At 35.4% G+C, this 15,803-nt stretch overlaps 1 long non-coding RNA gene across 1 annotated transcript in view; it reads right to left on the reverse strand.

Moving 5' to 3' along the window:
• Window positions 1–563: 563 nt before the first annotated feature.
• Window positions 564–15,803, reverse strand: part of LOC144332642 (uncharacterized) — a 34,410-nt gene continuing 19,170 nt past the window's right edge. The window contains exons 2-3 of the long non-coding RNA XR_013400554.1: window positions 1,584–1,690; window positions 564–1,205 (exon numbers count right to left, since the gene is read on the reverse strand). This is a non-coding gene — a long non-coding RNA (uncharacterized LOC144332642). The remainder of the gene's footprint in view (window positions 1,206–1,583; window positions 1,691–15,803) is intronic.

A 15,803-nucleotide genomic window follows, 5' to 3' on the forward strand; every position in this document is an offset into this window, starting at 1 on the left:
TAAATGTTGGTGAAAATATACATGTTTGACCTTTATACTCATTGTATCTAATTGTGCTTAAATATAAATGAGTCAAACAATTCCTGAATGAAATATATTCAAACAATAAACATGAGTATAAGTAGTTCCTAAGTAAAATGTATTGAAACATTGCTGAGTCCTGGAATTTAAGTGGACATAACCTTTCCATAGAGATTCTAAAACATCTCAACCAGATGCTTGTTAATGGAAGTGTTGGCTATTCAATACATGTTAGAAAAATTCCTGTTTCTACTCATTTGTCATTGAACTTTCGAAAAGAGTGAACATGGTATCCCCGTTCTTCCTCATGCCTTGGAACAAATACCAAAACCCTGTGTTCATTGGATATCTCTTCATTAAATCTGAAGAACAATTGGCATCGGTTTGGCCTCAAAAAACTCTGCATTCTTCTATTTTTTTTTCTTAGTTTTTTACTTCTATAAAAGTCTTCGGTTTACTTTTAAGACATAAAGGACTATTAATTAATCCATTAATGTATTAGTTTGACCACAAATTCAAACATTACTGAACTCCTTATACTCTGCGTGTATAATTTTTAATAAAAACAAGGAAAGTCATTACATTTTATTTACTCACATTGAGGATACAGATACTTATTTGCAATTATATTGTACTATATATGATGAATACACATCATGCACATAGGAGCATATACAGTATGCCATACAAGCCTGAGGGAGAGGAATACCCATTTTTTTCTCCTAGAGAGTTATAGAAATCTTCTTGGAGAAGGTAATAATTTAAGGGAAAGAAGTCTTAAGATATACAGGAAGAATAAGGATTTATTTTACTCTCGTAGTTGACCCTTGAACAATGTGAGAAGTTGGGGTGCCAACCCCCAAGCAGTGTATTACTTTTTACTTCTCCAAAACTTAACTACCTACTAATAACCTACTGTTGACCAGAAGCCTTACCTATAACCTAAGTCGTGAACTAACACGTATTTTGTATGTTATATGTATTATATACTGTATTCTTACAATAAACTGGAGAAAAGAAAATATTATTAAGAAAATCATAATGAAGAAAGAATATATTACTATGGAAGTGGATCATCATAAAGGTCTTCTTGCTCATCGTCTTCACGTTGAGTAGGTTGATGGGGAGGGAGGAGAGGAGAGGTTAGTCTTGTGGTCTCAGTGGTAGCAGAGGTGGAAGAAAATCTGCATGCAAGTGGACCAAAACAGTTCAAAGCCATGTTATTCAAGGGGCAACAGTATTATGCTTGATTTTACTTTTAGTCAACCAATATACATTACTGGCTAATTAACAGAGACTATTCTAAATAGAGACTATTTCTTTTTTTTTTTTTAATAGAGACTATTTCTAATGAGACAAAATAGAGTCTATTTTTCCATCATTCTCACTTAAAGACTTAACATTAGGCTACATATTCTCAACCTCTTTAACATCATCATTGGAAGATAAATGTATACAATTGAAATACTAGGTATTACATACTGGGTATATTAGTCTGTTTTCATGCTGCTGATAAAGACAGACTGGGCAATTTACAAAAGAAAGAGGTTTAATGGACTTACAGTTCCACGTGGCTGGGGAGGCCTCACAATCGTGGTGGAACGGGAAAGGCACATCTCACATGGTATGGTGGCAGTCAAGAGCAGAGAGCTTGTGCAGGGAAACTCCCCTTTATAAAAACATCACATCTCCTAAGACTTATTCACTATCATGAGAATAGCACAGGAAAGACCCACACCCATGATTCAATTACCTCCTACTGGGTCACTCCCACAACACGTGGGAATTGTGGGAGTTACAATTCAAGATGAGATATGGGTGGGGACACAGCCAAACCATATCACTGGGTTGGTCTATTAGATAGCATAATTTGATTTATGATATTTTAGAAATTAATTACTTGCAGTTGAGACAAAGGTGAAAATAAAGGGGGAAGATTTTTTTAAAATCACCGTTCAACTCATTGGTTCTACAGTGACAGAACAGGAAATGAAATTTATTTTATTGGCAAAAGCTTCCTTAAAGGCAATTCCTTAGGTGGCTCTCCCTTCAACAAAACAGTCCCCAAAACATTTTCTATTAAGATGTTATTCCTGTGATATTAGTTGTTATGAAATATTTTATATTCAGTTTTTTAGTTATTCATTTGACAATTGTTTATTAAACGCCAACTATGGATCAGGCACCATCTTACCCCAGGTACTTGGTATACATGCATGGGTGTACTAGGAAATGTTTGACAAAGCCTGGGGGTCACTTGCTGTTTTCTCTGGTGTATATGCTTCTATAATGGCTGATTTCAAGCCACCAACAGGATATGAGGTAAATGCTCAGAGAGCACTGAATTAATTGAATTTTGAAACTTTTTTGATGATAAATATATGAAGGCCAGAAACTTTGTCTGTCTGCCTCCCAGCATCTCCTCAACACCAAGTTAATAATAGGTGCTTAATAAATAATTGTTGATTGAATAACCATATACTGGAATAAATAGAAAGAAAGAAAAACTGGAAACTTTGCAGTTATAGTTTTAGGACAGTCTTGGATAAAAAATTTCTTAAAGATAATGGAATATTAACTTCTTTGATTTTATTCTGGTTTATTAGCAAGTGTTAATTGTGGTTAGAATGTTTTGAAAACATAAAGTTGATATAGACACTGTATTAATTTTCCATAGCTTCTGTAACAAATGACCACAGATGAGGTAGTTAAAACAATAATCTTACAGTTCTCCAGTTCTGAGGTGCAGAATGGGATTCACTTGGCCAAAATGAAGGTGTTATCATGGCTGCACTCTTTGTAGATATCTAGGGACCTTCTGTTTTCTTGCCTTTCCCAGATTCCAGAGGCTGCTTGTGTTCCTTGGTTTTGTGGTCCCCTTTCCATCATTACAACCAGCAATGGTCAGTTGAGTCCTTGTCACACCACTCTAATAGTCTTCTGCCCCCATATTCTACATTTAAGGACCCTTGTGATTAAACTGGGACTGCCCAAATAATCCAGGACAAACTAGGCCTCTCAAGGTCAGCCGATTAACAACCCTAATTCTATCTGCCACCTAAATTCCCATTTGCCGTGTAACCTGACATATTCGTAGGTCCAGGGCATTAAAGTGTGGTTGTCTTGTGGGACCATTACTTTTCCTATCACAGACACCAAAAAGTGGGATTGAAATTACTATTCTATAGTTATCCAAGGTTAAATTTAATAATAGCACACTGTCATTCATTGATTCATTAATCTCATTTGAAACATTTACAAAGTTTGAGGGGCTTGATTCACATGGAGTTGGGTTGCAGTCTCAGATCTCCCTCCTCTACTTCCATAACCTTGAGCAAAGAGCTAGATGATACCAGTGTCATTCTGGGGCTGCAAAATGGTAACATGTGTTGCACAAGTTTTGTGAGGAGTAGAGAAATATATGGAGAGGCACTAGATAATTTATAAGCCTAATAAAATTATCAATTTATACTCACTATTTTGGGGAAATAGAAAGAATGGAAGAGCAACTAAACAACCTGGTTCTTGCTTCTCTTGCTCTAGTAGTGATTAAGAACAGCTTTAAATTTCTATCTAACATGTTAGAGAAGCACACAGGACTGCTAAGGAAGAAAAGAAAATGGAAATAGGCATCTGAGAAAATGATGAAGGCGGCCAGACCCTGAGCCTTGAAGGACACAGGTATTATGGGATCATTAAAGGGGTTGTGTTTCCTAATTATACCAGCATGCTAGGCCCAGGTATGACCTCAAAGAGTGATGGCTGCTTATGTGCCCAGGGAGGTTGGAATTCTTGATAAAGATTCTGGTCGGGCACGGTGGCTCTCGCCTGCAATCCCAGCACTTTGGGAGGCCGAGGTGGGTAGATTATGAGATCAGGAGTTCAAGACCAGACTGGCCAAGATGGTGAAACCCCGTCTCTACTAAAAAAATACAAAAAATTAGCCAGGCCTGGTGGCAGGCACCTGTAATTCCAGCTACTCGGGAGGCTAAGGCAGAGAATTGCTTGAACCCGGGAGGTGGAGGTTGCAGTGAGCCGAGATTGTGTCACTGCTCTCCAACTTAGGCAACACAGCAAGACTCCATCTCGAAAAAAAAAAAAAAAAAGAGAAAAAAAAAGATTCCCATGTTCATTCACACCTGGCAGAGAAGTAAAGCACACAAATGCGCTGAAAGGACCATGAAGACCTTGGCAAGGAGTGGCAGGGTGGTTCTCACAGACCTTAGGATTCTTGAATTGTGGCAGGAGGGGAGGTGAATGGGACAATTTTGATTTTGGAAAATAAGAGTATTTGATATTTTTAGTTACACAGTCTGAAATATAAGAAAGTTTAAAAAGCACTATTAATTAATTTTCAGTCTGTGTGGTATAATTTTATTCTTTCCAAATACTATGCATGTGGAATACAAGTAACATAAATCTTCTCATTCATTTGTGTATCTGTGCTTTAATGTTCTTAATAAATAAGATTTCTTGAAAATGAAATGGCAACAGGTTTCTGATTTTCACTCTTCATAAAAATCATATAGTAATATCCTCTTCTTATTTGAAATCTTGACTACTGTTCCTGACATTTGCTGGTTCTAGTGCACTCTTTGCTACTTGTTATAAAATGTAAAAACAACATTTCTGAAAGGCCCACTCAATGTGATAAAGAATCTATTTCAATGACTCAAAAGACACTTATTCTATTTAACCAAAGTCTGTATGCATTTTGATATTATTTTACTTTAATTTTTTAAATGTACATTATTTATCCAACCAATTGGAACTGTCCTGGTATGCATTCATTTATGAATGCTTTTAAAATTCCAAATGGCTCATAAGCATATTTGAAAGTACTGGAGTTGATGTTCTAAGTGAATGTTAAGACTCATAACCCAAATGAAAAGCTGTTATTGTACAACACTCAAGTCCATTTTCTAGGGCATAATATCTCAGCAATTTTAAACACTTCTATTCAAAATACCAAGAAGAATTAGATAATATGATGACAATCAGTTCGCAAACTTCAACTGTTAAAAATCATTCTGAACCTATCCTACTGGAAGATATCAGCCACACTTACAAACATTTATTATTATTACCATAAATTAATGTTGACTGTGTCAATAAAAATGCAGTAAGAATTTTAATAGCCAGGAAAATCTTCTAAATTATTTAAAATAACCCTCTCTATACAGCTAGATGATTCTATAACAGCAGAGAAGATATAAATCTCTCCTATGGTTAGAGAAAGACAGTCATATGGTTAATACGGTCCATGTGGTTTACCACTGCAGCTTTTGGAGCATCATATCCTTCACTGGTTTTGTTCCACACAGTAAATATCCCGTTCATTAATATGTATGTATATTCTGTGAAACAGCTTAAAACATTGTTACTATAGTGCACTGTTTTCTGGCTGGGAAGTATATTTCTACTAATTCATAAATATCAGTTACAGAAACTTGTACAGAATCTTTACTCCATTTGAATACTTTGTAGAGAGCTAAAAAGTGCCAGACAGTGGCTCTAAATCAGTGATTCTCAAACAGGGTGCAATTTACCCCACTCCTGCAATCCTCCTGGGACATTTGGCAATGTCCAGAGATAATTTTGGCTGTCAAAACTAGATTGGGGGTGCCACTGGGGTTGAATGGGTAGAAAGGAGGAATGCTGCTACGCATCTTACAATGCATAAGACCGCCCCCACAGAAAAGAATTATCTGCCAAGGACATGTGGATAGTGCCAAGATTGAGAAATCTTTTTCTAAATTGAACTCTCTCTCTCTCTCTCTCTCTCTATATATATATATGTTTTGTTATAACTAACTATATATAACTCTATATATACTATAGTTATACATAGTTATGTATATGTATATACTATTACTGTTATACTGTTGTTAGTTATACTCTATATATACTATAGTTATATGTAGTTATTTTTACCCAAAAACTAAATATATATATAATATATGATATATATAATGATTTATAAAATATGTGATGATATATAACATATAATATATAATGATATATAATGATATATATATTATATATAGTTAGTTTTTTGGTAAAAATCTATATATAACTATATATAACTACAGTATAAAAACTAAATATATATACACAGTTTATATATATACATTTAGTGTCGGGTAAAAATAACTATATATAACTAACCATATTTATAACTAACTATATACATATAACTAAATATATATGGTTAGTTAGTTTTTGGGTAAAAATAGCTGGTTGGCTAGTAACTTATTTACAGGATGTCCCCTTTGGCAAGTGGAGACATTGAAAAATAAATAGCTTCTTTCTTTGAAAATGTGGCACATATGTACCATGGAATACTATGCAGCTATTAAAAAAGGATAAGTTCATGTCCTTTGCAGGGACATGAATGAAGCTGGAAACCATCATTCTCAGCAAACTAACACAGGAACAGAAAACCAAACACTACATGTTCTCACTCATAAGTGGAAGTTGGACAGTGAGAACACATGGGCACAGGGGAACATCGCACACCGGGGTCTGTTGGGAGGTGGGGGGGCTAGGGGAGGGATAGGATTAGGAGAAATACCTAATGTAGATGATGGGTTGATGGGTGCAGCAAACCACCAAGGCACATGTACACTTCTGTAACAAACCTGCACGTTCTGCATATGTATCCCAGAACTTAAAGTATAATAAAAAAAATAAAGTCTATAAATATGAAAAAAAGTGAAAATTTTAAACTAAAATTTCATTTTCTTGTTATTTCTAAAATTTAGCCTATAAATGTAAGCAAAAACACAAACCCAAGAAATATAAAGCAACATATACACAACTTTGTACACAATAGGTTCTCAATAAACATTTATCTAGTACAGATTTATTCAATGTCCACTGTGTTCTTAGCAGAATCAAAGTCAATTAAGTAGGTCCCTGAGATTGAGGAATTCTTATTCTACTACAAGGAGACTGACAGTTAAACAAATGTATACAATTAGAGGAGAGAAAAGGCTGAGAAAGGAAGGTAGGGCCAACATGCAAATAGCATCATGTGACACAGAGGTTTGAATTTTATTTTATAGAAAACAGCATTAAGAACTATCTGGTAGAAGTGGGAAGAATGGCCTGAAGTGATACCTACCAGTAGGATTTTAAAATCCAGGAAAGAGGTGTTAAGGACCTTAATTAAGTGAGCAGCATAATTATGGAGAAGAGTAGGCAGGTATAAAAGCTACAAATGAGATTAAATTGAATGAGTTTGGTAATTGATTAGCTAGGAGTGGGACTGGGAGATGGGATGAGACAGAAGAGACATGTAGAATGACCCCCAGGTATCAAGGTGGTTGCTATGGTTTGAATATGTCCCCTCCAAAACTCAGGTTTTGAAACTTAATGGCCAGCGTGATGTTATTATGAGGTATAGCCTTTAAAAGGTGATTAGGTCACAAGGGATCCTCCTCTTGTGAATGGGATTAAGGTCTTTGTAAAGAAGGCTTCATGAAGCATTTGGCTCTCTTGCCCTGTTGCATTTTTTCATGTGAGACAAGCATCCCTGCCATATGTAGGACGCATTAACAAGGCACTGTCTTGGAGGCACAGAACAGCCCTTACCAGACAACTTAACCTGCTGGTGCATTGGTCTAGATCTTCCTAGCCTCAAGAACTTCAAGAAATAAATTTCAATTGCATATAAACTACTCCGTCTCAGATATTTTGCTGTAGCAGTGCAAAACAGACTAAGACAGTAGGCTAGATAAGTAGTTATTCACTAAGATAGAAAATCAAAGGAAAAGTGAATTATAAAATAATCTTCTGAGTTCACTGTGGCAATCTAAGTTTGAAATGCCTTTATGATATCCCGGTGGTGTGTCAAGTAGAAAACTGTATATGTAGGTCTGGAATTAATAGAAGAGAGCTGGACTATGATAAGAGACAATTCTGCAGGGATCTGTAACATCTCAATATGTCTTTCGGGCAGAAATGTTGACAGTTTTTGGTTCTGCACCATCTTTTCAAGGATGGTTATATAGCGATGTTCAAGGTAACAGCCTTGAAGATAGTGATAGTGTTTCAGTCTGAAAGACAGAGCAGGCTTATTTGCTTTTAAGTATAATACAGATAATGTGTCAGAGGAGGATTCTGGGAATATGATGAAGTAGGAATCACCAGGACTTTGTCTCCCCATCTAGATAACAATTGGACTGGAAGAATCTGTCTGATATAAGTATTTTGGGACTCTGGAGCCTATTGAAGGCTTAAACTTCCAGGGAAAGTTTGGAGAATACTTGCAGTTAATTATGGTCAATTTCAGCTTTAACACATATCAGCTACCTATCTCCTACCTTCAGCCTTGTGGCAGGCAGCTGTGCACTGTTCCTGGAGCAGCTTGCACACAGATTGTGGGGGCCAGGGTGGGCAAAAAGGACCCTGTCATCTAAATATCAGGAATCTATGCTGTAATTGCTTATTTCTGCTTCTGATCACAGAAGTGCAGGGAAAAAGTTGAGGAAACATTGTTGTCGCACCTTTCTCTATTGGTGTAAACTCCTCCTCTTCCAGCTGAAGATATTTAGAGAGAAATTAAAGGCCTACTAGCACTAATTATTTTCCCCAGCATTACTTTTTTCTTTTTTCCTTTTCTGGAGCCACACATTGAGGATTAGGAAATTCAAAAGCAACTACATATGTGGGGAAAAATAGAAAGTGACTGCTCAAGCCCAGGGAAAGCTGAAGCTCAAAAAAAGGCCTGATAAGCCCTTAAATTTATACTTCAGGCTGATATTTGACAGAGACAGCCTACAACAATCACAAAACAAGCACGATAGCAGAAAACAGCAAAGCCTATGGAAGGGGAGAACCTGATATCCAGAGTTACCACATTATTAGATTCAAATGCCCAGGTTTCCACAACAAAGAAATCACAAGGCATGCAAAGAAACAGGAAAGTATGGTCAACTCAAAGGGGGAAAAGACCAACAGATACTGTCTCTGAAAATTACCTAACGGCAGATCTGCTAGACAAAGACCTTAAAACAACTATTTTAAAGATGCTCAAAGAACTAAAGAAAGATGTGAAGAAAGTCGAGAAAATGATTTATGGACAAAATATTAATTTATAAAATATAAAAAGAAACCAAAAAGAAATTCTGGAGCTGAAAAATACAATAACTGAAGTGAAAACTCTCCAGAGAGATTCAAAGGCAGATTTGATTTGGAAGAAAGAATCAGCAATAAACCAACTGGATCTAACAGATATATATGGAACACTCTACCCGACAACAATAGCATATACATTCTTCTCCAGTGCACATAGGACATTTTCTAGCATAGACTATATATTAGGTCACAAAATATTTAAAAAATGGATGATAGATATCAAGCAAAGTTTTTTTTAACTACAATGGAATGAAGTTAGAAACTAATAAGTAAAGCTGGAAAATTCAAAAATTTGTAGAAATTAAGCAACACACTCTTACACAGCCAATGGAACAAAGAAGAAATTATAATGAACAGAAAATACTTAGAGATGAATACAAATGAAAACACCACACATCAAAACTTATAGGACACAAAGAAAGTAGTGTAAAGAGAGAAATTTATATGTATAGTGCTTACACTAAAAAATAAGAAAGATCTCAAGTTACCAATCTAACTTTACAACTTAAGAAACTAGAAAAATAAGAACAAATGAAACCCAAAGCTAGTGGAAAGAAGAAAATAATAAAGAATAGAGCAGAGAGAAATGAAATAGATAATAGAAAAACAATAGAGAAAGTCAATAAAACCAAAAGGTTGTTCTCTGGAAAGATCAACAAAATTGACAAACCTCTAGCTAAATGGACTAAGAAAGAAAGAGAGAAGACTCAAATTATTAAAATCAGTAATGAAAGCAGAGACATTACTATCAATTCTATAAAAAATGAATTATAATAGAGTACTATGAACAATTATACGCCAAAAAATTAGATAAGCTGGATGAAATGGACAGATGCTTAGAAATGGAAAACCTACAAAGATGAAATCACAAAGAAACAGAATATCTGAATAGAACTATAACTAGTAAGGATATTGAATTAGTCACCAAAAATTTCCCAAAAAAGAAAAGCCCTAGACCTGATGGCTTCACTGGTGAATTCTGCCAAACATTTAAAGAATAACTAATACCGATTATTCCCAAACTTTTCAAACAAGTTGAAGAGGAATACTTCCTAACTCATGCTATGATGCCAGCATTACCTTGATTCCAACATCAAAGACACTACAAGACAATGAAACTATAGACCAATATTCCTTAAGAGCATTGATGCAAAAACACTCAACAAAATATTAGCAAACTTAATTCAACAGCATATTAAAATGATTGTACACCACGACAAAGTGGGGTTTATTCCTGCAATGCAAGGATGATTCCACACGTGAAAGTCGATGTATTACAACACCTTAACACGTTGAAGAAAAAACGACATGTAATCACCTCAATTGATACAGAAAAAAGCATTTGAAAAAATTCAACACTCTCAGTGAAAACACTCAACAGATAAGGACTAGAAGGAAACTACCTCAATGTAATAAAAGTCATATATGAAAAACCTACAGTGGATATTATAAACTTAATGGTGAAAGGCTGAATGTGTTTCCTCTAAGATCAGGATCAAAGATGCCCACTTTTGTCCTTTTGATTAAATAGAGTACTAGAAGTTCTAGCCAGAGCAAGTAGGCCAGAAAAAGAAATAAAAGGCATCCAAATTGGAAAGAAAAAAGTAAAATTATCTCTGTTCTTAGAGTGAGATGATATTATATGTGGAAAACCCTAAAGATTCCATACATACACCCACAAAACACTGCTAGGATTAATAAATGAATTCAGCAAAGTAGCAGGATAGAAAGTCAACCCACAAAAATTAATTGCATTTAAATACACTAACATAAGTAATCTGAAAAGGGAATATTAAAACAATTCCATTTACGATAGAAGCAAAATGAATAAAATACTTAGAAATTAATTTAGCCAAAGATGTAAAAGATGTGTACAATGAAAGCTAGCATTGCTGAAATGAAGAAGACATAAATGGAAGGATATCCCATGTTTATAGATTGAAAGACTTAATATTTTTAAGATGTCAATACTACCAAAAGAGAATTACAAATGCAATTTTCATCAAAATCTCAAGGACACTTTTTTTACAGAACTAGAAAACCCACCCTAAAATTTACATGGAATGTTACGGGATCCTGATTAACTAAAATAATTTTGAAAAAGAAGAACAAGACTGAAGGACTAATATTTCCTGATGTCAAAATTTACCACAAAGCCACAGTAATCAAAACAATGTGATACTGGCACAAAAAAAAAAAAAAAAAAAAAAAAAATCCAGTAACATATAGACCAATCTAAAACAACAGAGATCCCAGAAATATACCATTGTCTATATAGTCACGTAATTTCTGAAAAGGGTGCCAAGAACATTCAATGTGGAAAGAACAGTGTTTTCAACAACACTTACAAAAGAATGATATTGGACACTTACTTAAAATGATACACAAAAATTAGGTCAAAATACATAATATATTTATATGTAAGAACTCAAACTAAAAATCTTAGAAGAAAACTTAGGCAAAAGCTCCACAATATTAGATTTGACAATGATTTCTTAGATATTGCACCAAAGGTACACAAAACAAAATAAAACATAGACAAATTGGACTTCATAAAAATTAAAACATTTTGTGCATCAAATGATAATATCCAACAAAGTAATAGGCCACCCACAAAATGAGAAAAATATTTGCAAATGATATACCTGATAAGGGACTAGTATCCAGATCATAGAGAACTCCTAATACTCAACAACTAAAAACCAAATAACCTGATTCAAACGGACAAACGACTTGAATAGACATTTCTCCAAAGAAGATGTACAATTTGCCAATAAGCACATGAAAAGATGATCAACATTGCAAATCATTAGATAAACACAAATTTAAACTATAATGCAATACCATCTTACACCCATTAGGAGAGCATTTTTTAAAAAAATAAACACAACAAACAGACAAAAAAATACAGAAAATAGCAAGTGTTGATGAGGACTTGGAGAAATTGGAACACTTGCATCCTGTTAGTGGAAATATAAAATGAGACAGTCCTGTGGAAAACAGTATGGAGGATTCTCAAAAAAATTAAAAATAGACACCATATGATCAAGTAATTCCAATTCTAGATATAGACCCAAAAGAATGGAAAGCAGGAGCTTAAAGCCATATTTGTATACCCATGTTGATAGCAGCACTACTCGCAATACCTAAAATATGGAAGCAAAACGAGTGCCCATTAATGAATGAATGGATAAGCAAAATGTGATATATACATATCATTATTCACCTTAAAAAGGAAGGACATTCTGATATATGCTACAATATGGATGAACTTTGAGGACACTATGCTAACTGAAATAATCCCACTTAGAGGAGATATTTAGAGTACCTCAAAATCATAAAGGCTGAAAGTAGAATGGTGGTTGCCAGGGGCTGGGAGTATAGGGGATGAGAAATTATTGCTTAATGAGTATTGAGTTTCCATTTTGGCAAGATGAAAAGAGTTATGGAGATGGATACTGGTGTTGGTTAACTTTATGAATGTATTGAATTCTACATAACTGTGCACTTAAAAATGGTTGAGACTATACATTTTCATTAGGGGCATTTTACCACTAAAAAATTGGGGCTAGGAGATAATGTCTTCCTCTGGAGCACAGGCTGGACAGGTTTTCTTGCAGTCCATTTTAAAATTTGGGGATATCCTGAGCTCATATTTTCTCAGTTTTGGTGCAAACCCACTGCATCAAACTGGCCTCTCTACATCTACAGCACCCTCATGGGCCTGGATGGAAAAAGGTAACTGGCGTGAATATAAGCCTTATTCAGTTTGCTGTGCTATCAGTAAGAAAGGTCTTTGTCTCTGACCCAAGTGCCTTGAGTCTTTTGCCAGCGTCCATGAACCTGTGGCAATCTAACCTGTTAGACTGCAAGCATGGTAATATCTCATACAGTTATTGAAAGACTGGAAATGGAGGTTTGGGAGTGATCAAAGTAGTGGCAATGGTTGAAGCTGTAGGATTGCATAAAGATCTCCTGCTACATTATGAAAAGAATAGAATGCTTCAACCTGAAATACACAGCATTTGTTTTTTCCTTTCTTTTGTTTCCTCCCTCCCTCCCTGCCTCCCTCCATTCCTTCCTTCCTTCCTTCCTTCCTTCCTTCCTTCCTTCCTTCCTTCTTTCCCAGTCTTCCTCATTCCCTTTTTCTCTCCATCTCTCCTTCTTTTGTAATGCCAGAGAAGCCCAGGAGGCATTGGAAACAAACTGCATCTCTCTCCTTCATCACTACACAGAGATGCTATCCTTTTCCTCCGTCCAAAAATGTCTCAAAGAAACTGTCTCATGCAAAGCTTACAACAGGCAGCCCTGTCGGAATCTCACATTCTGGCCACATCATAGATGGAGATGGGAACATAAGCTGCTTCTACTAGAGAGGACACAGAGAAAGCAGATAAAAGCAAAGTAATGCAGGGAGCATCCTGTGAAACCATTTGAGAAGAAAAGTTTGTGAGCATTCCAGAGAAAATGCCATTTATTAAATCTCTTGATTTCCCCACACAGACATTGTAGCAGAGTATAAACATTCAAACTTCTGGCTTGAAAGTTAACACTTTTATTTTTCCTCCTTTTCTTTGCTATCCTGGGACTATTTCAGATAAGCCTGTATTTCTATTTCTGATTATTTCAGGTCTTGTTTTAGTGGCCCATTAATGTATCTTACTAAAGAGAAGAGATTACATTCTTTGAGTACTGACTCTGGTGATGGGTGCAGTATATGTGGGGCACAAATTGTAGGAAGAACTTTGGAGATCACAAAAAAGTTTGTGTTTTTGGAGATGGAGTAGTCAGCCAATGAGGTTCCTAATATTTATTAATGGATTCCAGTAAAATTTTCACGTGAGAAGAGAAGGAATAACTTAATGAGTGGACACAATGAAAAACCAATGAATAAGACACAGAAGTACCTCCTAGGGGCTGGGTCTTGCTTTCAATCAAGAAACGTCATCATAGCTAAGACTCAAGAACTGTTTTTGTTGAATTTCCTGAAGTCCTAAAGAAAATATTTCTTTTACGACACATCCGCATCTACTTTCAGTCTGAACGCCCAGCAAGAGTAATGGTCATTCATGATACAAATCTCTGTTCTGTCCTGCTACTCTCTGTGCACACCAATACACACATACACAATGCCACAGAACACCTGCAGCCCAGAGAAAAAGGTCCTCAGTTGGAACCGTTTTACACAGAATCATTTCAGGAGTTTTTTTAGAAAGAGGAATATTTTAAAGTAGAGCTTGAAAGAGGAATGAGCACTTTTCCAGAATGAAAAGTGGCATAGCACAAATAGGAATTTTTGTTTTTAAATGGTGGTTATTTTGGAAAAAAATGGCGAGTAAACCTGAACCAGTAGTGATTTTATTGGTAGCAACTAGAAGATTATTTTAGTCAACTAGGGGATAGTTATATTATGTAAAGGACAAGTTAACAACTAAAATCCTGCAGTGCCAAGTTTTGGCATCGTGTAACCCTGAGTGCAGACAGATGAAATAAATTTAGGACATGTCATGGCATTTCTGTTAAGTGCGAAGTGTTATGTGGTTAGCAAACATTCTATATCTGTAAAATTATTCACTCCCCAGACTGAAAAAAAATAAAGACCTAAAAAAAAGGAATATGTAGTAAATATTTCCAAGAGAAAAGAATTGTTAGTTTCTCAATTAAAAAAACCGTTATGTAAAGTATGCATTTCAGCGAATAATATTACAGTACACCAAGCAAAGGCTTCCCACTGAAGTATGCATCCCCCTCTTTCTGTATATTTGTATCAAAGTATGGATCTAGCTGGATTTAGCTGGGAGTGGTAGCTCATGCCTGTAATTCCAGCACTTCGGGAGGCTGAGGCAGGAGGGATCACTTGAGCCCAGGAGTTTGAAATCAGCCTGGGCAACATGGTAAAATACTATCTCCACAAAAAATAAAAAAAAGATAGCTGGGCATGGTGACATGCCTCTGTATTCCCAGCTGCTGAGGTGGGAAGATCACTCAAGTCTAGGATATTGAGGCTGCAGTGAGCTGTAATGGTGCCCCACTGTACTTAATCCTGGAAGGCCTTGTCTCAAAAAAAAAAACAAAAACAAAAACAAAACAAAACAAAAAAGAAAAAGAAAAAAAAGATCTAACTTTTCAGATGTATCTGTGAACACTAGAGCAACACTTGAATATTCAGTTCATGTTTGTTTCTGAGCTTAGAGTATATGCATACTCTGATCTATGCAGACTTGTGATAAGATGCTTGTTGCAAAAATATGAACTCAATGTTTCTGCAAATGCATGCCTGAATAAAAGCTGTCAATAACTATTCATCAATATGTCTTACTGGCCAGTTTTTTTTACAGCATATGCAATTCCTGTAATGTGTTATGATAATGCTGGTTTAAAATAGCTATGGTTCCAGTCAGTTCACATTAAGAGTAAACAAACAGACGGCTCACCAGAGGATGGATCTTCTTTTCTAATAACACAAATATGCTACAAAACATACTTTTACAAACATGACTACTTTGAAAAATTACCTTATAATTACCTTAAAAAGTCACTCGACCTATATAAAAAATTAATTTTTATTTTTTTAGAGACAAGTTCTCACTCTGACATGATCACACCTCACTGCAGCCTCGACCTCCGGGCTCAAGTGATCC

The sequence above is a fragment of the Macaca mulatta genome, chromosome 1 (genome assembly GCF_049350105.2).
Source record: "Macaca mulatta isolate MMU2019108-1 chromosome 1, T2T-MMU8v2.0, whole genome shotgun sequence".
Taxonomy (NCBI): domain Eukaryota; kingdom Metazoa; phylum Chordata; class Mammalia; order Primates; family Cercopithecidae; genus Macaca; species Macaca mulatta.